This window comes from Phalangium opilio, unplaced genomic scaffold (genome assembly GCF_054372755.1).
Source record: "Phalangium opilio isolate 3A_F unplaced genomic scaffold, DU_Popi_V2 ptg000094l_1, whole genome shotgun sequence".
Classification (NCBI taxonomy): Eukaryota; Metazoa; Arthropoda; class Arachnida; order Opiliones; family Phalangiidae; genus Phalangium; species Phalangium opilio.
Genome location: NW_028324199.1, coordinates 3362752 through 3376871, shown reverse-complemented (window position 1 = coordinate 3376871; position 14120 = coordinate 3362752). Strand labels below are relative to the sequence as shown.

Below are 14120 nucleotides of genomic sequence, written 5' to 3'. Positions count from 1 at the left end.
CCTACAATATAACTAGTTGCATTTAAATAGTCACTAAATTACCTCTGCAAAAACTCGGGTCCGTCCGGGATTTGAACCCGGGACCACTCACACCCAAAGCGAGTATCATACCCCTAGACCAACGGACCATGTATGAAATAAAACATGCTCAACTCTTAGGCCTACCCTGTAGTTAGTTGCATTTAAATAGTCACTAAATTACCTCTGCAAAAGCTCGGGTTCGTCCGGGATTTGAACCCGGGACCACTCACACCCGAAGCGAGTATCATACCCCTAGGCCAACGGACCATGTATGACACTGAAACATGCTCAACTCGTAGGCCTACAATAGAACTAGTAGCATTTGAATAGTCACTAAATTACCTCTGCAAAAACTCGGGTCCGTCCGGGATTTGAACCCGGGACCACTCACACCCAAAGCGAGTATCATACCCCTAGACCAACGGACCATGTATGAAATAAAACATGCTCAACTCATAGGCCTACCCTGTAGTTAGTTGCATTTAAATAGTCACTAAATTACCTCTGCAAAAACTCGGGTCCGTCCGGGATTTGAACCCGGGACCACTCACACCCGAAGCGAGTATCATACCCCTAGGCCAACGGACCATGTATGACACTGAAACATGCTCAACTCGTAGGCCTACAATATAACTAGTTGCATTTGAATAGTCACTAAATTACCTCTGCAAAAACTCGGGTCCGTCCGGGATTTGAACCCGGGACCACTCACACCCGAAGCGAGTATCATACCCCTAGACCAACGGACGAAGTATGACACTGAAACATGCTCAGCTCGTAGTCCTTCAATTTAACTCGTTGCATTTGAATAGTCACCAAATTACCTCTGCAAAAACTCGGGTCCGTCCGGGATTTGAACCCGGGACCACTCACACCCGAAGCGAGTACCATACCCCTAGACCAACGGACCATGTATGACACTGAAACATGCTCAACTCGTAGGCCTACAATATAACTAGTTGCATTTAAATAGTCACTAAATTACCTCTGCAAAAACTCGGGTCCGTCCGGGATTTGAACCCGGGACCACTCACACCCAAAGCGAGTATCATACCCCTATACCAACGGACCATGTATGAAATAAAACATGCTCAACTCATAGGCCTACCCTGTAGTTAGTTGCATTTAAATAGTCACTAAATTACCTCTGCAAAAGCTCGGGTCCGTCCGGGATTTGAACCCGGGACCACTCACACCCGAAGCGAGTATCATACCCCTAGAACAACGGACCATGTATGACACTGAAACATGCTCAACTCGTAGGCCTACAATAGAACTAGTAGCATTTGAATAGTCACTAAATTACCTCTGCAAAAACTCGGGTCCGTCCGGGATTTGAACCCGGGACCACTCACACCCGAAGCGAGTATCATACCCCTAGGCCAACGGACCATGTATGACACTGAAACATGCTCAACTCGTAGGCCTAAAATATAACTATTTGCATTTGAATAGTCACTAAATTACCTCTGCAAAAACTCGGGTCCGTCCGGGATTTGAACCCGGGACCACTCACACCCGAAGCGAGTATCGTACCCCTAGAACAACGGACGAAGTATGACACTGAAACATGCTCAGCTCGTAGTCCTACAATTTAACTAGTTGCATTTAAATAGTCACTAAATTACCTCTGCAAAAACTCGGGTCCGTCCGGGATTTGAACCCGGGACCACTCACACCCGAAGCGAGTATCATACCCCTAGACCAACGGACGAAGTATGACACTGAAACATGCTCAGCTCGTAGTCCTTCAATTTAACTCGTTGCATTTGAATAGTCACCAAATTACCTCTGCAAAAACTCGGGTCCGTCCGGGATTTGAACCCGGGACCCCTCACACCCGAAGCGAGTACCATACCCCTAGACCAACGGACCATGTATGACACTGAAACATGCTCAGCTCGTAGGCCTACAATATAACTAGTTGCATTTAAATAGTCACTAAATTACCTCTGCAAAAACTCGGGTCCGTCCGGGATTTGAACCCGGGACCACTCACACCCAAAGCGAGTATCATACCCCTAGACCAACGGACCATGTATGAAATAAAACATGCTCAACTCATAGGCCTACCCTGTAGTTAGTTGCATTTAAATAGTCACTAAATTACCTCTGCAAAAACTCGGGTCCGTCCGGGATTTGAACCCGGGACCACTCACACCCGAAGCGAGTATCATACCCCTAGGCCAACGGACCATGTATGACACTGAAACATGCTCAACTCGTAGGCCTACAATATAACTAGTTGCATTTGAATAGTCACTAAATTACCTCTGCAAAAACTCGGGTCCGTCCGGGATTTGAACCCGGGACCACTCACACCCGAAGCGAGTATCATACCCCTAGAACAACGGACGAAGTATGACACTGAAACATGCTCAGCTCGTAGTCCTACAATTTAACTAGTTGCATTTAAATAGTCACTAAATTACCTCTGCAAAAACTCGGGTCCGTCCGGGATTTGAACCCGGGACCACTCACACCCGAAGCGAGTATCATACCCCTAGACCAACGGTCGAAGTATGACACTGAAACATGCTCAGCTCGTAGTCCTTCAATTTAACTCGTTGCATTTGAATAGTCACCAAATTACCTCTGCAAAAACTCGGGTCCGTCCGGGATTTGAACCCGGGACCACTCACACCCGAAGCGAGTACCATACCCCTAGACCAACGGACCATGTATGACACTGAAACATGCTCAACTCGTAGGCCTACAATATAACTAGTTGCATTTAAATAGTCACTAAATTACCTCTGCAAAAACTCGGGTCCGTCCGGGATTTGAACCCGGGACCACTCACACCCAAAGCGAGTATCATACCCCTAGACCAACGGACCATGTATGAAATAAAACATGCTCAACTCATAGGCCTACCCTGTAGTTAGTTGCATTTAAATAGTCACTAAATTACCTCTGCAAAAACTCGGGTCCGTCCGGGATTTGAACCCGGGACCACTCACACCCGAAGCGAGTATCATACCCCTAGGCCAACGGACCATGTATGACACTGAAACATGCTCAACTCGTAGGCCTACAATATAACTAGTTGCATTTGAATAGTCACTAAATTACCTCTGCAAAAACTCGGGTCCGTCCGGGATTTGAACCCGGGACCACTCACACCCGAAGCGAGTATCATACCCCTAGACCAACGGACGAAGTATGACACTGAAACATGCTCAACTCGTAGGCCTACAATATAACTAGTTGCATTTAAATAGTCACTAAATTACCTCTGCAAAAACTCGGGTCCGTCCGGGATTTGAACCCGGTACCACTCACACCCAAAGCGAGTATCATACCCCTAGACCAACGGACCATGTATGAAATAAAACATGCTCAACTCATAGGCCTACCCTGTAGTTAGTTGCATTTAAATAGTCACTAAATTACCTCTGCAAAAACTCGGGTCCGTCCGGGATTTGAACCCGGGACCACTCACACCCGAAGCGAGTATCATACCCCTAGACCAACGGACGAAGTATGACACTGAAACATGCTCAGCTCGTAGTCCTTCAATTTAACTCGTTGCATTTGAATAGTCACCAAATTACTTCTGCAAAAACTCGGGTCCGTCCGGGTTTTGAACCCGGAACCACTCGCACCCAAAGCGAGCATCATACCCCTACACCAACGGGCCATGTATGAAATAAAACATGCTCAACTCATAGGCCTACCCTGTAGTTACTTGCATTTAAATAGTCACTAAATTACTTCTGCAAAAACTCAGGTCCGTCCGGGATTTGAACCCGGGACCACTCACACCCGAAGCGAGTACCATACCCCTAGACCAACGGACCATGTATGACACTGAAACATGCTCAACTCGTAGGCCTACAATATAACTAGTTGCATTTAAATAGTCACTAAATTACCTCTGCAAAAACTCGGGTCCGTCCGGGATTTGAACCCGGGACCACTCACACCCAAAGCGAGTATCATACCCCTAGACCAACGGACCATGTATAAAATAAAACATGCTCAACTCATAGGCCTACCCTGTAGTTAGTTGCATTTAAATAGTCACTAAATTACCTCTGCAAAAGCTCGGGTCCGTCCGGGATTTGAACCCGGGACCACTCACACCCGAAGCGAGTATCATACCCCTAGGCCAACGGACCATGTATGACACTGAAACATGCTCAACTCGTAGGCCTACAATATAACTAGTTGCATTTAAATAGTCACTAAATTACCTCTGCAAAAACTCGGGTCCGTCCGGGATTTGAACCCGGGACCACTCACACCCAAAGCGAGTATCATACCCCTAGACCAACGGACCATGTATGAAATAAAACATGCTCAACTCATAGGCCTACCCTGTAGTTAGTTGCATTTAAATAGTCACTAAATTACCTCTGCAAAAACTCGGGTCCGTCCGGGATTTGAACCCGGGACCACTCACACCCGAAGCGAGTATCATACCCCTAGACCAACGGACGAAGTATGACACTGAAACATGCTCAGCTCGTAGTCCTTCAATTTAACTCGTTGCATTTGAATAGTCACCAAATTACTTCTGCAAAAACTCGGGTCCGTCCGGGTTTTGAACCCGGAACCACTCGCACCCAAAGCGAGCATCATACCCCTACACCAACGGGCCATGTATGAAATAAAACATGCTCAACTCATAGGCCTACCCTGTAGTTACTTGCATTTAAATAGTCACTAAATTACTTCTGCAAAAACTCAGGTCCGTCCGGGATTTGAACCCGGGACCACTCACACCCGAAGCGAGTACCATACCCCTAGACCAACGGACCATGTATGACACTGAAACATGCTCAACTCGTAGGCCTACAATATAACTAGTTGCATTTAAATAGTCACTAAATTACCTCTGCAAAAACTCGGGTCCGTCCGGGATTTGAACCCGGGACCACTCACACCCAAAGCGAGTATCATACCCCTAGACCAACGGACCATGTATAAAATAAAACATGCTCAACTCATAGGCCTACCCTGTAGTTAGTTGCATTTAAATAGTCACTAAATTACCTCTGCAAAAACTCGGGTCCGTCCGGGATTTGAACCCGGGACCACTCACACCCGAAGCGAGTATCATACCCCTAGAACAACGGACGAAGTATGACACTGAAACATGCTCAGCTCGTAGTCCTACAATTTAACTAGTTACTTTTAAATAGTCACCAAATTACTTCTGCAAAAACACGGGTCCGTCCGGGATTTGAACCCGGGACCACTCGCACCCAAAGCGAGTATCATACCCCTAGACCAACGGACCATGTATGAAATAAAACATGCTCAACTCATAGGCCTACCCTGTAGTTAGTTGCATTTAAATAGTCACTAAATTACCTCTGCAAAAACTCGGGTCCGTCCGGGATTTGAACCCGGGACCACTCACACCCGAAGCGAGTATCATACCCCTAGACCAACGGACGAAGTATGACACTGAAACATGCTCAGCTCGTAGTCCTTCAATTTAACTCGTTGCATTTGAATAGTCACCAAATTACCTCTGCAAAAACTCGGGTCCGTCCGGGATTTGAACCCGGGACCACTCACACCCGAAGCGAGTACCATACCCCTAGACCAACGGACCATGTATGACACTGAAACATGCTCAACTCGTAGGCCTACAATATAACTAGTTGCATTTAAATAGTCACTAAATTACCTCTGCAAAAACTCGGGTCCGTCCGGGATTTGAACCCGGGACCACTCACACCCAAAGCGAGTATCATACCCCTAGACTAACGGACCATGTATGAAATAAAACATGCTCAACTCATAGGCCTACCCTGTAGTTAGTTGCATTTAAATAGTCACTAAATTACCTCTGCAAAAGCTCGGGTCCGTCCGGGATTTGAACCCGGGTCACTCACACCCGAAGCGAGTATCATACCCCTAGGCCAACGGACCATGTATGACACTGAAACATGCTCAACTCGTAGGCCTACAATAGAACTAGTAGCATTTGAATAGTCACTAAATTACCTCTGCAAAAACTCGGGTCCGTCCGGGATTTGAACCCGGGACCACTCACACCCAAAGCGAGTATCATACCCCTGGACCAACGGACCATGTATGAAATAAAACATGCTCAACTCATAGGCCTACCCTGTAGTTAGTTGCATTTAAATAGTCACTAAATTACCTCTGCAAAAGCTCGGGTCCGTCCGGGATTTGAACCCGGGACCACTCACACCCGAAGCGAGTATCATACCCCTAGGCCAACGGACCATGTATGACACTGAAACATGCTCAACTCGTAGGCCTACAATAGAACTAGTAGCATTTGAATAGTCACTAAATTACCTCTGCAAAAACTCGGGTCCGTCCGGGATTTGAACCCGGGACCACTCACACCCAAAGCGAGTATCATACCCCTAGACCAACGGACGAAGTATGACACTGAAACATGCTCAGCTCGTAGTCCTTCAATTTAACTCGTTGCATTTGAATAGTCACCAAATTACCTCTGCAAAAACTCGGGTCCGTCCGGGATTTGAACCCGGGACCACTCACACCCGAAGCGAGTACCATACCCCTAGACCAACGGACCATGTATGACACTGAAGCATGCTCAACTCGTAGGCCTACAATATAACTAGTTGCATTTAAATAGTCACTAAATTACCTCTGCAAAAACTCGGGTCCGTCCGGGATTTGAACCCGGGACCACTCACACCCAAAGCGAGTATCATACCCCTAGACCAACGGACCATGTATGAAATAAAACATGCTCAACTCATAGGCCTACCCTGTAGTTAGTTGCATTTAAATAGTCACTAAATTACCTCTGCAAAAACTCGGGTCCGTCCGGGATTTGAACCCGGGACCACTCACACCCAAAGCGAGTATCATACCCCTAGACCAACGGACCATGTATGAAATAAAACATGCTCAACTCGTAGGCCTACCCTGTAGTTAGTTGCATTTAAATAGTCACTAAATTACCTCTGCAAAAGCTCGGGTCCGTCCGGGATTTGAACCCGGGACCACTCACACCCGAAGCGAGTATCATACCCCTAGGCCAACGGACCATGTATGACACTGAAACATGCTCAACTCGTAGGCCTACAATATAACTAGTTGCATTTGAATAGTCACTAAATTACCTCTGCAAAAACTCGGGTCCGTCCGGGATTTGAACCCGGGACCACTCACACCCGAAGCGAGTATCATACCCCTAGACCAACGGACGAAGTATGACAATGAAACATGCTCAGCTCGTAGTCCTTCAATTTAACTCGTTGCATTTGAATAGTCACCAAATTACCTCTGCAAAAACTCGGGTCCGTCCGGGATTTGAACCCGGGACCACTCACACCCGAAGCGAGTACCATACCCCTAGACCAACGGACCATGTACGACACTGAAACATGCTCAACTCGTAGGCCTACAATATAACTAGTTGCATTTAAATAGTCACTAAATTACCTCTGCAAAAACTCGGGTCCGTCCGGGATTTGAACCCGGGATCACTCACACCCAAAGCGAGTATCATACCCCTATACCAACGGACCGTGTATGAAATAAAACATGCTCAACTCATAGGCCTACCCTGTAGTTAGTTGCATTTAAATAGTCACTAAATTACCTCTGCAAAAGCTCGGGTCCGTCCGGGATTTGAACCCGGTACCACTCACACCCGAAGCGAGTATCATACCCCTAGGCCAACGGACCATGTATGACACTGAAACATGATCAACTCGTAGGCCTACAATAGAACTAGTAGCATTTGAATAGTCACTAAATTACCTCTGCAAAAACTCGGGTCCGTCCGGGATTTGAACCCGGGACCACTCACACCCGAAGCGAGTATCATACCCCTAGGCCAACGGACCATGTATGACACTGAAACATGCTCAACTCGTAGGCCTACAATATAACTAGTTGCATTTGAATAGTCACTAAATTGTCTCTGCAAAAACTCGGGTTCGTCCGGGATTTGAACCCGGGACCACTCACACCCGAAGCGAGTATCATACCCCTAGAACAACGGACGAAGTATGACACTGAAACATGCTCAGCTCGTAGTCCTACAATTTAACTAGTTGCATTTAAATAGTCACTAAATTACCTCTGCAAAAACTCGGGTCCGTCCGGGATTTGAACCCGGGACCACTCACACCCGAAGCGAGTATCATACCTCTAGACCAACGGACGAAGTATGACACTGAAACATGCTCAGCTCGTAGTCCTTCAATTTAACTCGTTGCATTTGAATAGTCACCAAATTACCTCTGCAAAAACTCGGGTCCGTCCGGGATTTGAACCCGGGACCACTCACACCCGAAGCGAGTACCATACCCCTAGACCAACGGACCATGTATGACACTGAAACATGCTCAACTCGTAGGCCTACAATATAACTAGTTGCATTTAAATAGTCACTAAATTACCTCTGCAAAAACTCGGGTCCGTCCGGGATTTGAACCCGGGACCACTCACACCCAAAGCGAGTATCATACCCCTAGACCAACGGACCATGTATGAAATAAAACATGCTCAACTCATAGGCCTACCCTGTAGTTAGTTGCATTTAAATAGTCACTAAATTACCTCTGCAAAAACTCGGGTCCGTCCGGGATTTGAACCCGGGACCACTCACACCCGAAGCGAGTATCATACCCCTAGACCAACGGACGAAGTATGACACTGAAACATGCTCAACTCGTAGGCCTACAATATAACTAGTTGCATTTAAATAGTCACTAAATTACCTCTGCAAAAACTCGGGTCCGTCCGGGATTTGAACCCGGGACCACTCACACCCAAAGCGAGTATCATACCCCTAGACCAACGGACCATGTATGAAATAAAACATGCTCAACTCATAGGCCTACCCTGTAGTTAGTTGCATTTAAATAGTCACTAAATTACCACTGCAAAAGCTCGGGTCCGTCCGGGATTTGAACCCGGGACCACTCACACCCGAAGCGAGTATCATACCCCTAGGCCAACGGACCATGTATGACACTGAAACATGCTCAACTCGTAGGCCTACAATAGAACTAGTAGCATTTGAATAGTCACTAAATTACCTCTGCAAAAACTCGGGTCCGTCCGGGATTTGAACCCGGGACCACTCACACCCGAAGCGAGTATCATACCCCTAGACCAACGGACGAAGTATGACAATGAAACATGCTCAGCTCGTAGTCCTTCAATTTAACTCGTTGCATTTGAATAGTCACCAAATTACCTCTGCAAAAACTCGGGTCCGTCCGGGATTTGAACCCGGGACCACTCACACCCGAAGCGAGTACCATACCCCTAGACCAACGGACCATGTACGACACTGAAACATGCTCAACTCGTAGGCCTACAATATAACTAGTTGCATTTAAATAGTCACTAAATTACCTCTGCAAAAACTCGGGTCCGTCCGGGATTTGAACCCGGGATCACTCACACCCAAAGCGAGTATCATACCCCTATACCAACGGACCGTGTATGAAATAAAACATGCTCAACTCATAGGCCTACCCTGTAGTTAGTTGCATTTAAATAGTCACTAAATTACCTCTGCAAAAGCTCGGGTCCGTCCGGGATTTGAACCCGGTACCACTCACACCCGAAGCGAGTATCATACCCCTAGGCCAACGGACCATGTATGACACTGAAACATGATCAACTCGTAGGCCTACAATAGAACTAGTAGCATTTGAATAGTCACTAAATTACCTCTGCAAAAACTCGGGTCCGTCCGGGATTTGAACCCGGGACCACTCACACCCGAAGCGAGTATCATACCCCTAGGCCAACGGACCATGTATGACACTGAAACATGCTCAACTCGTAGGCCTACAATATAACTAGTTGCATTTGAATAGTCACTAAATTGTCTCTGCAAAAACTCGGGTTCGTCCGGGATTTGAACCCGGGACCACTCACACCCGAAGCGAGTATCATACCCCTAGAACAACGGACGAAGTATGACACTGAAACATGCTCAGCTCGTAGTCCTACAATTTAACTAGTTGCATTTAAATAGTCACTAAATTACCTCTGCAAAAACTCGGGTCCGTCCGGGATTTGAACCCGGGACCACTCACACCCGAAGCGAGTATCATACCTCTAGACCAACGGACGAAGTATGACACTGAAACATGCTCAGCTCGTAGTCCTTCAATTTAACTCGTTGCATTTGAATAGTCACCAAATTACCTCTGCAAAAACTCGGGTCCGTCCGGGATTTGAACCCGGGACCACTCACACCCGAAGCGAGTACCATACCCCTAGACCAACGGACCATGTATGACACTGAAACATGCTCAACTCGTAGGCCTACAATATAACTAGTTGCATTTAAATAGTCACTAAATTACCTCTGCAAAAACTCGGGTCCGTCCGGGATTTGAACCCGGGACCACTCACACCCAAAGCGAGTATCATACCCCTAGACCAACGGACCATGTATGAAATAAAACATGCTCAACTCATAGGCCTACCCTGTAGTTAGTTGCATTTAAATAGTCACTAAATTACCTCTGCAAAAACTCGGGTCCGTCCGGGATTTGAACCCGGGACCACTCACACCCGAAGCGAGTATCATACCCCTAGACCAACGGACGAAGTATGACACTGAAACATGCTCAACTCGTAGGCCTACAATATAACTAGTTGCATTTAAATAGTCACTAAATTACCTCTGCAAAAACTCGGGTCCGTCCGGGATTTGAACCCGGGACCACTCACACCCAAAGCGAGTATCATACCCCTAGACCAACGGACCATGTATGAAATAAAACATGCTCAACTCATAGGCCTACCCTGTAGTTAGTTGCATTTAAATAGTCACTAAATTACCACTGCAAAAGCTCGGGTCCGTCCGGGATTTGAACCCGGGACCACTCACACCCGAAGCGAGTATCATACCCCTAGGCCAACGGACCATGTATGACACTGAAACATGCTCAACTCGTAGGCCTACAATAGAACTAGTAGCATTTGAATAGTCACTAAATTACCTCTGCAAAAACTCGGGTCCGTCCGGGATTTGAACCCGGGACCACTCACACCCAAAGCGAGTATCATACCCCTAGACCAACGTACCATGTATGAAATAAAACATGCTCAACTCATAGGCCTACCCTGTAGTTAGTTGCATTTAAATAGTCACTAAATTACCTCTGCAAAAACTCGGGTCCGTCCGGGATTTGACCCCGGGACCACTCGCACCCGAAGCGAGTATCATACCCCTAGGCCAACGGACCATGTATGACACTGAAACATGCTCAACTCGTAGGCCTACAATATAACTAGTTGCATTTGAATAGTCACTAAATTACCTCTGCAAAAACTCGGGTCCGTCCGGGATTTGAACCCGGGACCACTCACACCCGAAGCGAGTATCATACCCCTAGACCAACGGACGAAGTATGACACTGAAACATGCTCAGCTCGTAGTCCTTCAATTTAACTCGTTGCATTTGAATAGTCACCAAATTACCTCTGCAAAAACTCGGGTCCGTCCGGGATTTGAACCCGGGACCACTCACACCCGAAGCGAGTACCATACCCCTAGACCAACGGACCATGTATGACACTGAAACATGCTCAGCTCGTAGTCCTTCAATTTAACTCGTTGCATTTGAATAGTCACTAAATTACCTCTGCAAAAACTCGGGTCCGTCCGGGATTTGAACCCGGGACCACTCACACCCAAAGCAGGTATCATACCCCTAGACCAACGGACCATGTATGAAATAAAACATGCTCAACTCATAGGCCTACCCTGTAGTTAGTTGCATTTAAATAGTCACTAAATTACCTCTGCAAAAACTCGGGTCCGTCCGGAATTTGAACCCGGGACCACTCACACCCGAAGCGAGTATCATACCCCTGGAACAACGGACGAAGTATGACACTGAAACATGCTCAGCTCGAAGTCCTACAATTTAACTAGTTGCATTTAAATAGTCACTAAGTTACCTCTGCAAAAACTCGGGTCCGTCCGGGATTTGAACCCGGGACCACTCACACCCGAAGCGAGTATCATACCCCTAGACCAACGGACGAAGTATGACACTGAAACATGCTCAGCTCGTAGTCCTTCAATTTAACTAGTTGCATTTAAATAGTCACTAAATTACCTCTGCAAAAACTCGGGTCCGTCCGGGATTTGAACCCGGGACCACTCACACCCAAAGCGAGTATCATACCCCTAGACCAACGGACCATGTATGAAATAAAACATGCTCAACTCATAGGCCTACCCTGTAGTTAGTTGCATTTAAATAGTCACTAAATTACCTCTGCAAAAACTCGGGTCCGTCCGGGATTTGAACCCGGGACCACTCACACCCGAAGCGAGTATCATACCCCTAGACCAACGGACGAAGTATGACACTGAAACATGCTCAACTCGTAGGCCTACAATATAACTAGTTGCATTTAAATAGTCACTAAATTACCTCTGCAAAAACTCGGGTCCGTCCGGGATTTGAACCCGGGACCACTCACACCCAAAGCGAGTATCATACCCCTAGACCAACGGACCATGTATGAAATAAAACATGCTCAACTCATAGGCCTACCCTGTAGTTAGTTGCATTTAAATAGTCACTAAATTACCTCTGCAAAAACTCGGGTCCGTCCGGGATTTGAACCCGGGACCACTCACACCCAAAGCGAGTATCATACCCCTAGACCAACGGACCATGTATGAAATAAAACATGCTCAACTCATAGGCCTACCCTGTAGTTAGTTGCATTTAAATAGTCACTAAATTACCTCTGCAAAAACTCGGGTCCGTCCGGGATTTGACCCCGGGACCACTCGCACCCGAAGCGAGTATCATACCCCTAGGCCAACGGACCATGTATGACACTGAAACATGCTCAACTCGTAGGCCTACAATATAACTAGTTGCATTTGAATAGTCACTAAATTACCTCTGCAAAAACTCGGGTCCGTCCGGGATTTGAACCCGGGACCACTCACACCCGAAGCGAGTATCATACCCCTAGACCAACGGACGAAGTATGACACTGAAACATGCTCAGCTCGTAGTCCTTCAATTTAACTCGTTGCATTTGAATAGTCACCAAATTACCTCTGCAAAAACTCGGGTCCGTCCGGGATTTGAACCCGGGACCACTCACACCCGAAGCGAGTACCATACCCCTAGACCAACGGACCATGTATGACACTGAAACATGCTCAGCTCGTAGTCCTTCAATTTAACTCGTTGCATTTGAATAGTCACTAAATTACCTCTGCAAAAACTCGGGTCCGTCCGGGATTTGAACCCGGGACCACTCACACCCAAAGCAGGTATCATACCCCTAGACCAACGGACCATGTATGAAATAAAACATGCTCAACTCATAGGCCTACCCTGTAGTTAGTTGCATTTAAATAGTCACTAAATTACCTCTGCAAAAACTCGGGTCCGTCCGGGATTTGAACCCGGGACCACTCACACCCGAAGCGAGTATCATACCCCTGGAACAACGGACGAAGTATGACACTGAAACATGCTCAGCTCGAAGTCCTACAATTTAACTAGTTGCATTTAAATAGTCACTAAATTACCTCTGCAAAAACTCGAGTCCGTCCGGGATTTGAACCCGGGACCACACACACCCGAAGCGAGTATCATACCCCTAGACCAACGGACGAAGTATGACACTGAAACATGCTCAGCTCGTAGTCCTTCAATTTAACTAGTTGCATTTAAATAGTCACTAAATTACCTCTGCAAAAACTCGGGTCCGTCCGGGATTTGAACCCGGGACCACTCACACCCAAAGCGAGTATCATACCCCTAGACCAACGGACCATGTATGAAATAAAACATGCTCAACTCATAGGCCTACCCTGTAGTTAGTTGCATTTAAATAGTCACTAAATTACCTCTGCAAAAACTCGGGTCCGTCCGGGATTTGAACCCGGGACCACTCACACCCGAAGCGAGTATCATACCCCTAGACCAACGGACGAAGTATGACACTGAAACATGCTCAACTCGTAGGCCTACAATATAACTAGTTGCATTTAAATAGTCACTAAATTACCTCTGCAAAAACTCGGGTCCGTCCGGGATTTGAACCCGGGACCACTCACACCCAAAGCGAGTATCATACCCCTAGACCAACGGACCATGTATGAAATAAAA

At 46.9% G+C, this 14120-nt stretch overlaps 63 non-coding genes across 63 annotated transcripts; all 63 read right to left on the bottom strand.

Annotated features, from left to right (window-relative positions):
* Positions 1 to 56: 56 nt before the first annotated feature.
* TRNAP-UGG (transfer RNA proline (anticodon UGG)) lies at positions 57 to 128 on the bottom strand. Its single transcript has one exon. It is a non-coding gene; the product is annotated as a tRNA-Pro (tRNA).
* Positions 129 to 377: 249 nt separating this feature from the next.
* TRNAP-UGG (transfer RNA proline (anticodon UGG)) lies at positions 378 to 449 on the bottom strand. Its single transcript has one exon. It is a non-coding gene; the product is annotated as a tRNA-Pro (tRNA).
* An 88-nt stretch (positions 450 to 537) lies between these two features.
* On the bottom strand, positions 538 to 609 carry TRNAP-CGG (transfer RNA proline (anticodon CGG)). The gene has a single exon. It is a non-coding gene; the product is annotated as a tRNA-Pro (tRNA).
* An 87-nt stretch (positions 610 to 696) lies between these two features.
* On the bottom strand, positions 697 to 770 carry TRNAP-CGG (transfer RNA proline (anticodon CGG)). Its single transcript has one exon. It is a non-coding gene; the product is annotated as a tRNA-Pro (tRNA).
* Positions 771 to 859: 89 nt separating this feature from the next.
* Positions 860 to 931, bottom strand: TRNAP-CGG (transfer RNA proline (anticodon CGG)). The gene has a single exon. It is a non-coding gene; the product is annotated as a tRNA-Pro (tRNA).
* Positions 932 to 1180: 249 nt separating this feature from the next.
* Positions 1181 to 1252, bottom strand: TRNAP-CGG (transfer RNA proline (anticodon CGG)). Its single transcript has one exon. It is a non-coding gene; the product is annotated as a tRNA-Pro (tRNA).
* Positions 1253 to 1341: 89 nt separating this feature from the next.
* Positions 1342 to 1413, bottom strand: TRNAP-CGG (transfer RNA proline (anticodon CGG)). Its single transcript has one exon. It is a non-coding gene; the product is annotated as a tRNA-Pro (tRNA).
* Positions 1414 to 1661: 248 nt separating this feature from the next.
* Positions 1662 to 1735, bottom strand: TRNAP-CGG (transfer RNA proline (anticodon CGG)). The gene has a single exon. It is a non-coding gene; the product is annotated as a tRNA-Pro (tRNA).
* Positions 1736 to 1824: 89 nt separating this feature from the next.
* TRNAP-CGG (transfer RNA proline (anticodon CGG)) lies at positions 1825 to 1896 on the bottom strand. The gene has a single exon. It is a non-coding gene; the product is annotated as a tRNA-Pro (tRNA).
* An 89-nt stretch (positions 1897 to 1985) lies between these two features.
* TRNAP-UGG (transfer RNA proline (anticodon UGG)) lies at positions 1986 to 2057 on the bottom strand. Its single transcript has one exon. It is a non-coding gene; the product is annotated as a tRNA-Pro (tRNA).
* An 88-nt stretch (positions 2058 to 2145) lies between these two features.
* TRNAP-CGG (transfer RNA proline (anticodon CGG)) lies at positions 2146 to 2217 on the bottom strand. The gene has a single exon. It is a non-coding gene; the product is annotated as a tRNA-Pro (tRNA).
* A 411-nt stretch (positions 2218 to 2628) lies between these two features.
* On the bottom strand, positions 2629 to 2700 carry TRNAP-CGG (transfer RNA proline (anticodon CGG)). Its single transcript has one exon. It is a non-coding gene; the product is annotated as a tRNA-Pro (tRNA).
* An 89-nt stretch (positions 2701 to 2789) lies between these two features.
* On the bottom strand, positions 2790 to 2861 carry TRNAP-UGG (transfer RNA proline (anticodon UGG)). Its single transcript has one exon. It is a non-coding gene; the product is annotated as a tRNA-Pro (tRNA).
* An 88-nt stretch (positions 2862 to 2949) lies between these two features.
* TRNAP-CGG (transfer RNA proline (anticodon CGG)) lies at positions 2950 to 3021 on the bottom strand. The gene has a single exon. It is a non-coding gene; the product is annotated as a tRNA-Pro (tRNA).
* Positions 3022 to 3108: 87 nt separating this feature from the next.
* On the bottom strand, positions 3109 to 3182 carry TRNAP-CGG (transfer RNA proline (anticodon CGG)). Its single transcript has one exon. It is a non-coding gene; the product is annotated as a tRNA-Pro (tRNA).
* Positions 3183 to 3429: 247 nt separating this feature from the next.
* On the bottom strand, positions 3430 to 3503 carry TRNAP-CGG (transfer RNA proline (anticodon CGG)). Its single transcript has one exon. It is a non-coding gene; the product is annotated as a tRNA-Pro (tRNA).
* Positions 3504 to 3752: 249 nt separating this feature from the next.
* TRNAP-CGG (transfer RNA proline (anticodon CGG)) lies at positions 3753 to 3824 on the bottom strand. The gene has a single exon. It is a non-coding gene; the product is annotated as a tRNA-Pro (tRNA).
* Positions 3825 to 3913: 89 nt separating this feature from the next.
* On the bottom strand, positions 3914 to 3985 carry TRNAP-UGG (transfer RNA proline (anticodon UGG)). Its single transcript has one exon. It is a non-coding gene; the product is annotated as a tRNA-Pro (tRNA).
* Positions 3986 to 4073: 88 nt separating this feature from the next.
* Positions 4074 to 4145, bottom strand: TRNAP-CGG (transfer RNA proline (anticodon CGG)). Its single transcript has one exon. It is a non-coding gene; the product is annotated as a tRNA-Pro (tRNA).
* Positions 4146 to 4234: 89 nt separating this feature from the next.
* TRNAP-UGG (transfer RNA proline (anticodon UGG)) lies at positions 4235 to 4306 on the bottom strand. Its single transcript has one exon. It is a non-coding gene; the product is annotated as a tRNA-Pro (tRNA).
* An 86-nt stretch (positions 4307 to 4392) lies between these two features.
* On the bottom strand, positions 4393 to 4466 carry TRNAP-CGG (transfer RNA proline (anticodon CGG)). Its single transcript has one exon. It is a non-coding gene; the product is annotated as a tRNA-Pro (tRNA).
* Positions 4467 to 4715: 249 nt separating this feature from the next.
* On the bottom strand, positions 4716 to 4787 carry TRNAP-CGG (transfer RNA proline (anticodon CGG)). Its single transcript has one exon. It is a non-coding gene; the product is annotated as a tRNA-Pro (tRNA).
* An 89-nt stretch (positions 4788 to 4876) lies between these two features.
* On the bottom strand, positions 4877 to 4948 carry TRNAP-UGG (transfer RNA proline (anticodon UGG)). The gene has a single exon. It is a non-coding gene; the product is annotated as a tRNA-Pro (tRNA).
* A 249-nt stretch (positions 4949 to 5197) lies between these two features.
* On the bottom strand, positions 5198 to 5269 carry TRNAP-UGG (transfer RNA proline (anticodon UGG)). The gene has a single exon. It is a non-coding gene; the product is annotated as a tRNA-Pro (tRNA).
* An 86-nt stretch (positions 5270 to 5355) lies between these two features.
* Positions 5356 to 5429, bottom strand: TRNAP-CGG (transfer RNA proline (anticodon CGG)). Its single transcript has one exon. It is a non-coding gene; the product is annotated as a tRNA-Pro (tRNA).
* Positions 5430 to 5518: 89 nt separating this feature from the next.
* TRNAP-CGG (transfer RNA proline (anticodon CGG)) lies at positions 5519 to 5590 on the bottom strand. Its single transcript has one exon. It is a non-coding gene; the product is annotated as a tRNA-Pro (tRNA).
* Positions 5591 to 5679: 89 nt separating this feature from the next.
* TRNAP-UGG (transfer RNA proline (anticodon UGG)) lies at positions 5680 to 5751 on the bottom strand. The gene has a single exon. It is a non-coding gene; the product is annotated as a tRNA-Pro (tRNA).
* Positions 5752 to 5839: 88 nt separating this feature from the next.
* TRNAP-CGG (transfer RNA proline (anticodon CGG)) lies at positions 5840 to 5910 on the bottom strand. The gene has a single exon. It is a non-coding gene; the product is annotated as a tRNA-Pro (tRNA).
* A 249-nt stretch (positions 5911 to 6159) lies between these two features.
* Positions 6160 to 6231, bottom strand: TRNAP-CGG (transfer RNA proline (anticodon CGG)). The gene has a single exon. It is a non-coding gene; the product is annotated as a tRNA-Pro (tRNA).
* A 250-nt stretch (positions 6232 to 6481) lies between these two features.
* Positions 6482 to 6553, bottom strand: TRNAP-CGG (transfer RNA proline (anticodon CGG)). Its single transcript has one exon. It is a non-coding gene; the product is annotated as a tRNA-Pro (tRNA).
* An 89-nt stretch (positions 6554 to 6642) lies between these two features.
* On the bottom strand, positions 6643 to 6714 carry TRNAP-UGG (transfer RNA proline (anticodon UGG)). Its single transcript has one exon. It is a non-coding gene; the product is annotated as a tRNA-Pro (tRNA).
* Positions 6715 to 6802: 88 nt separating this feature from the next.
* On the bottom strand, positions 6803 to 6874 carry TRNAP-UGG (transfer RNA proline (anticodon UGG)). The gene has a single exon. It is a non-coding gene; the product is annotated as a tRNA-Pro (tRNA).
* Positions 6875 to 6962: 88 nt separating this feature from the next.
* Positions 6963 to 7034, bottom strand: TRNAP-CGG (transfer RNA proline (anticodon CGG)). The gene has a single exon. It is a non-coding gene; the product is annotated as a tRNA-Pro (tRNA).
* Positions 7035 to 7121: 87 nt separating this feature from the next.
* Positions 7122 to 7195, bottom strand: TRNAP-CGG (transfer RNA proline (anticodon CGG)). The gene has a single exon. It is a non-coding gene; the product is annotated as a tRNA-Pro (tRNA).
* Positions 7196 to 7284: 89 nt separating this feature from the next.
* Positions 7285 to 7356, bottom strand: TRNAP-CGG (transfer RNA proline (anticodon CGG)). The gene has a single exon. It is a non-coding gene; the product is annotated as a tRNA-Pro (tRNA).
* Positions 7357 to 7766: 410 nt separating this feature from the next.
* On the bottom strand, positions 7767 to 7838 carry TRNAP-CGG (transfer RNA proline (anticodon CGG)). Its single transcript has one exon. It is a non-coding gene; the product is annotated as a tRNA-Pro (tRNA).
* Positions 7839 to 8086: 248 nt separating this feature from the next.
* Positions 8087 to 8160, bottom strand: TRNAP-CGG (transfer RNA proline (anticodon CGG)). The gene has a single exon. It is a non-coding gene; the product is annotated as a tRNA-Pro (tRNA).
* An 89-nt stretch (positions 8161 to 8249) lies between these two features.
* Positions 8250 to 8321, bottom strand: TRNAP-CGG (transfer RNA proline (anticodon CGG)). Its single transcript has one exon. It is a non-coding gene; the product is annotated as a tRNA-Pro (tRNA).
* An 89-nt stretch (positions 8322 to 8410) lies between these two features.
* TRNAP-UGG (transfer RNA proline (anticodon UGG)) lies at positions 8411 to 8482 on the bottom strand. The gene has a single exon. It is a non-coding gene; the product is annotated as a tRNA-Pro (tRNA).
* An 86-nt stretch (positions 8483 to 8568) lies between these two features.
* TRNAP-CGG (transfer RNA proline (anticodon CGG)) lies at positions 8569 to 8642 on the bottom strand. Its single transcript has one exon. It is a non-coding gene; the product is annotated as a tRNA-Pro (tRNA).
* An 89-nt stretch (positions 8643 to 8731) lies between these two features.
* On the bottom strand, positions 8732 to 8803 carry TRNAP-UGG (transfer RNA proline (anticodon UGG)). The gene has a single exon. It is a non-coding gene; the product is annotated as a tRNA-Pro (tRNA).
* An 88-nt stretch (positions 8804 to 8891) lies between these two features.
* Positions 8892 to 8963, bottom strand: TRNAP-CGG (transfer RNA proline (anticodon CGG)). The gene has a single exon. It is a non-coding gene; the product is annotated as a tRNA-Pro (tRNA).
* Positions 8964 to 9050: 87 nt separating this feature from the next.
* On the bottom strand, positions 9051 to 9124 carry TRNAP-CGG (transfer RNA proline (anticodon CGG)). Its single transcript has one exon. It is a non-coding gene; the product is annotated as a tRNA-Pro (tRNA).
* Positions 9125 to 9213: 89 nt separating this feature from the next.
* TRNAP-CGG (transfer RNA proline (anticodon CGG)) lies at positions 9214 to 9285 on the bottom strand. The gene has a single exon. It is a non-coding gene; the product is annotated as a tRNA-Pro (tRNA).
* Positions 9286 to 9695: 410 nt separating this feature from the next.
* Positions 9696 to 9767, bottom strand: TRNAP-CGG (transfer RNA proline (anticodon CGG)). The gene has a single exon. It is a non-coding gene; the product is annotated as a tRNA-Pro (tRNA).
* Positions 9768 to 10015: 248 nt separating this feature from the next.
* On the bottom strand, positions 10016 to 10089 carry TRNAP-CGG (transfer RNA proline (anticodon CGG)). Its single transcript has one exon. It is a non-coding gene; the product is annotated as a tRNA-Pro (tRNA).
* An 89-nt stretch (positions 10090 to 10178) lies between these two features.
* TRNAP-CGG (transfer RNA proline (anticodon CGG)) lies at positions 10179 to 10250 on the bottom strand. The gene has a single exon. It is a non-coding gene; the product is annotated as a tRNA-Pro (tRNA).
* An 89-nt stretch (positions 10251 to 10339) lies between these two features.
* Positions 10340 to 10411, bottom strand: TRNAP-UGG (transfer RNA proline (anticodon UGG)). The gene has a single exon. It is a non-coding gene; the product is annotated as a tRNA-Pro (tRNA).
* Positions 10412 to 10497: 86 nt separating this feature from the next.
* TRNAP-CGG (transfer RNA proline (anticodon CGG)) lies at positions 10498 to 10571 on the bottom strand. Its single transcript has one exon. It is a non-coding gene; the product is annotated as a tRNA-Pro (tRNA).
* Positions 10572 to 10660: 89 nt separating this feature from the next.
* On the bottom strand, positions 10661 to 10732 carry TRNAP-UGG (transfer RNA proline (anticodon UGG)). Its single transcript has one exon. It is a non-coding gene; the product is annotated as a tRNA-Pro (tRNA).
* Positions 10733 to 10820: 88 nt separating this feature from the next.
* On the bottom strand, positions 10821 to 10892 carry TRNAP-CGG (transfer RNA proline (anticodon CGG)). Its single transcript has one exon. It is a non-coding gene; the product is annotated as a tRNA-Pro (tRNA).
* Positions 10893 to 11300: 408 nt separating this feature from the next.
* On the bottom strand, positions 11301 to 11374 carry TRNAP-CGG (transfer RNA proline (anticodon CGG)). Its single transcript has one exon. It is a non-coding gene; the product is annotated as a tRNA-Pro (tRNA).
* Positions 11375 to 11463: 89 nt separating this feature from the next.
* On the bottom strand, positions 11464 to 11535 carry TRNAP-CGG (transfer RNA proline (anticodon CGG)). The gene has a single exon. It is a non-coding gene; the product is annotated as a tRNA-Pro (tRNA).
* A 408-nt stretch (positions 11536 to 11943) lies between these two features.
* TRNAP-CGG (transfer RNA proline (anticodon CGG)) lies at positions 11944 to 12017 on the bottom strand. Its single transcript has one exon. It is a non-coding gene; the product is annotated as a tRNA-Pro (tRNA).
* Positions 12018 to 12106: 89 nt separating this feature from the next.
* Positions 12107 to 12178, bottom strand: TRNAP-UGG (transfer RNA proline (anticodon UGG)). The gene has a single exon. It is a non-coding gene; the product is annotated as a tRNA-Pro (tRNA).
* Positions 12179 to 12264: 86 nt separating this feature from the next.
* TRNAP-CGG (transfer RNA proline (anticodon CGG)) lies at positions 12265 to 12338 on the bottom strand. Its single transcript has one exon. It is a non-coding gene; the product is annotated as a tRNA-Pro (tRNA).
* An 89-nt stretch (positions 12339 to 12427) lies between these two features.
* Positions 12428 to 12499, bottom strand: TRNAP-UGG (transfer RNA proline (anticodon UGG)). The gene has a single exon. It is a non-coding gene; the product is annotated as a tRNA-Pro (tRNA).
* Positions 12500 to 12587: 88 nt separating this feature from the next.
* Positions 12588 to 12659, bottom strand: TRNAP-UGG (transfer RNA proline (anticodon UGG)). The gene has a single exon. It is a non-coding gene; the product is annotated as a tRNA-Pro (tRNA).
* Positions 12660 to 12906: 247 nt separating this feature from the next.
* Positions 12907 to 12980, bottom strand: TRNAP-CGG (transfer RNA proline (anticodon CGG)). The gene has a single exon. It is a non-coding gene; the product is annotated as a tRNA-Pro (tRNA).
* Positions 12981 to 13069: 89 nt separating this feature from the next.
* On the bottom strand, positions 13070 to 13141 carry TRNAP-CGG (transfer RNA proline (anticodon CGG)). Its single transcript has one exon. It is a non-coding gene; the product is annotated as a tRNA-Pro (tRNA).
* Positions 13142 to 13712: 571 nt separating this feature from the next.
* Positions 13713 to 13784, bottom strand: TRNAP-UGG (transfer RNA proline (anticodon UGG)). The gene has a single exon. It is a non-coding gene; the product is annotated as a tRNA-Pro (tRNA).
* An 86-nt stretch (positions 13785 to 13870) lies between these two features.
* TRNAP-CGG (transfer RNA proline (anticodon CGG)) lies at positions 13871 to 13944 on the bottom strand. The gene has a single exon. It is a non-coding gene; the product is annotated as a tRNA-Pro (tRNA).
* An 89-nt stretch (positions 13945 to 14033) lies between these two features.
* Positions 14034 to 14105, bottom strand: TRNAP-UGG (transfer RNA proline (anticodon UGG)). Its single transcript has one exon. It is a non-coding gene; the product is annotated as a tRNA-Pro (tRNA).
* Between the last annotated feature and the right edge of the window lie 15 nt (positions 14106 to 14120).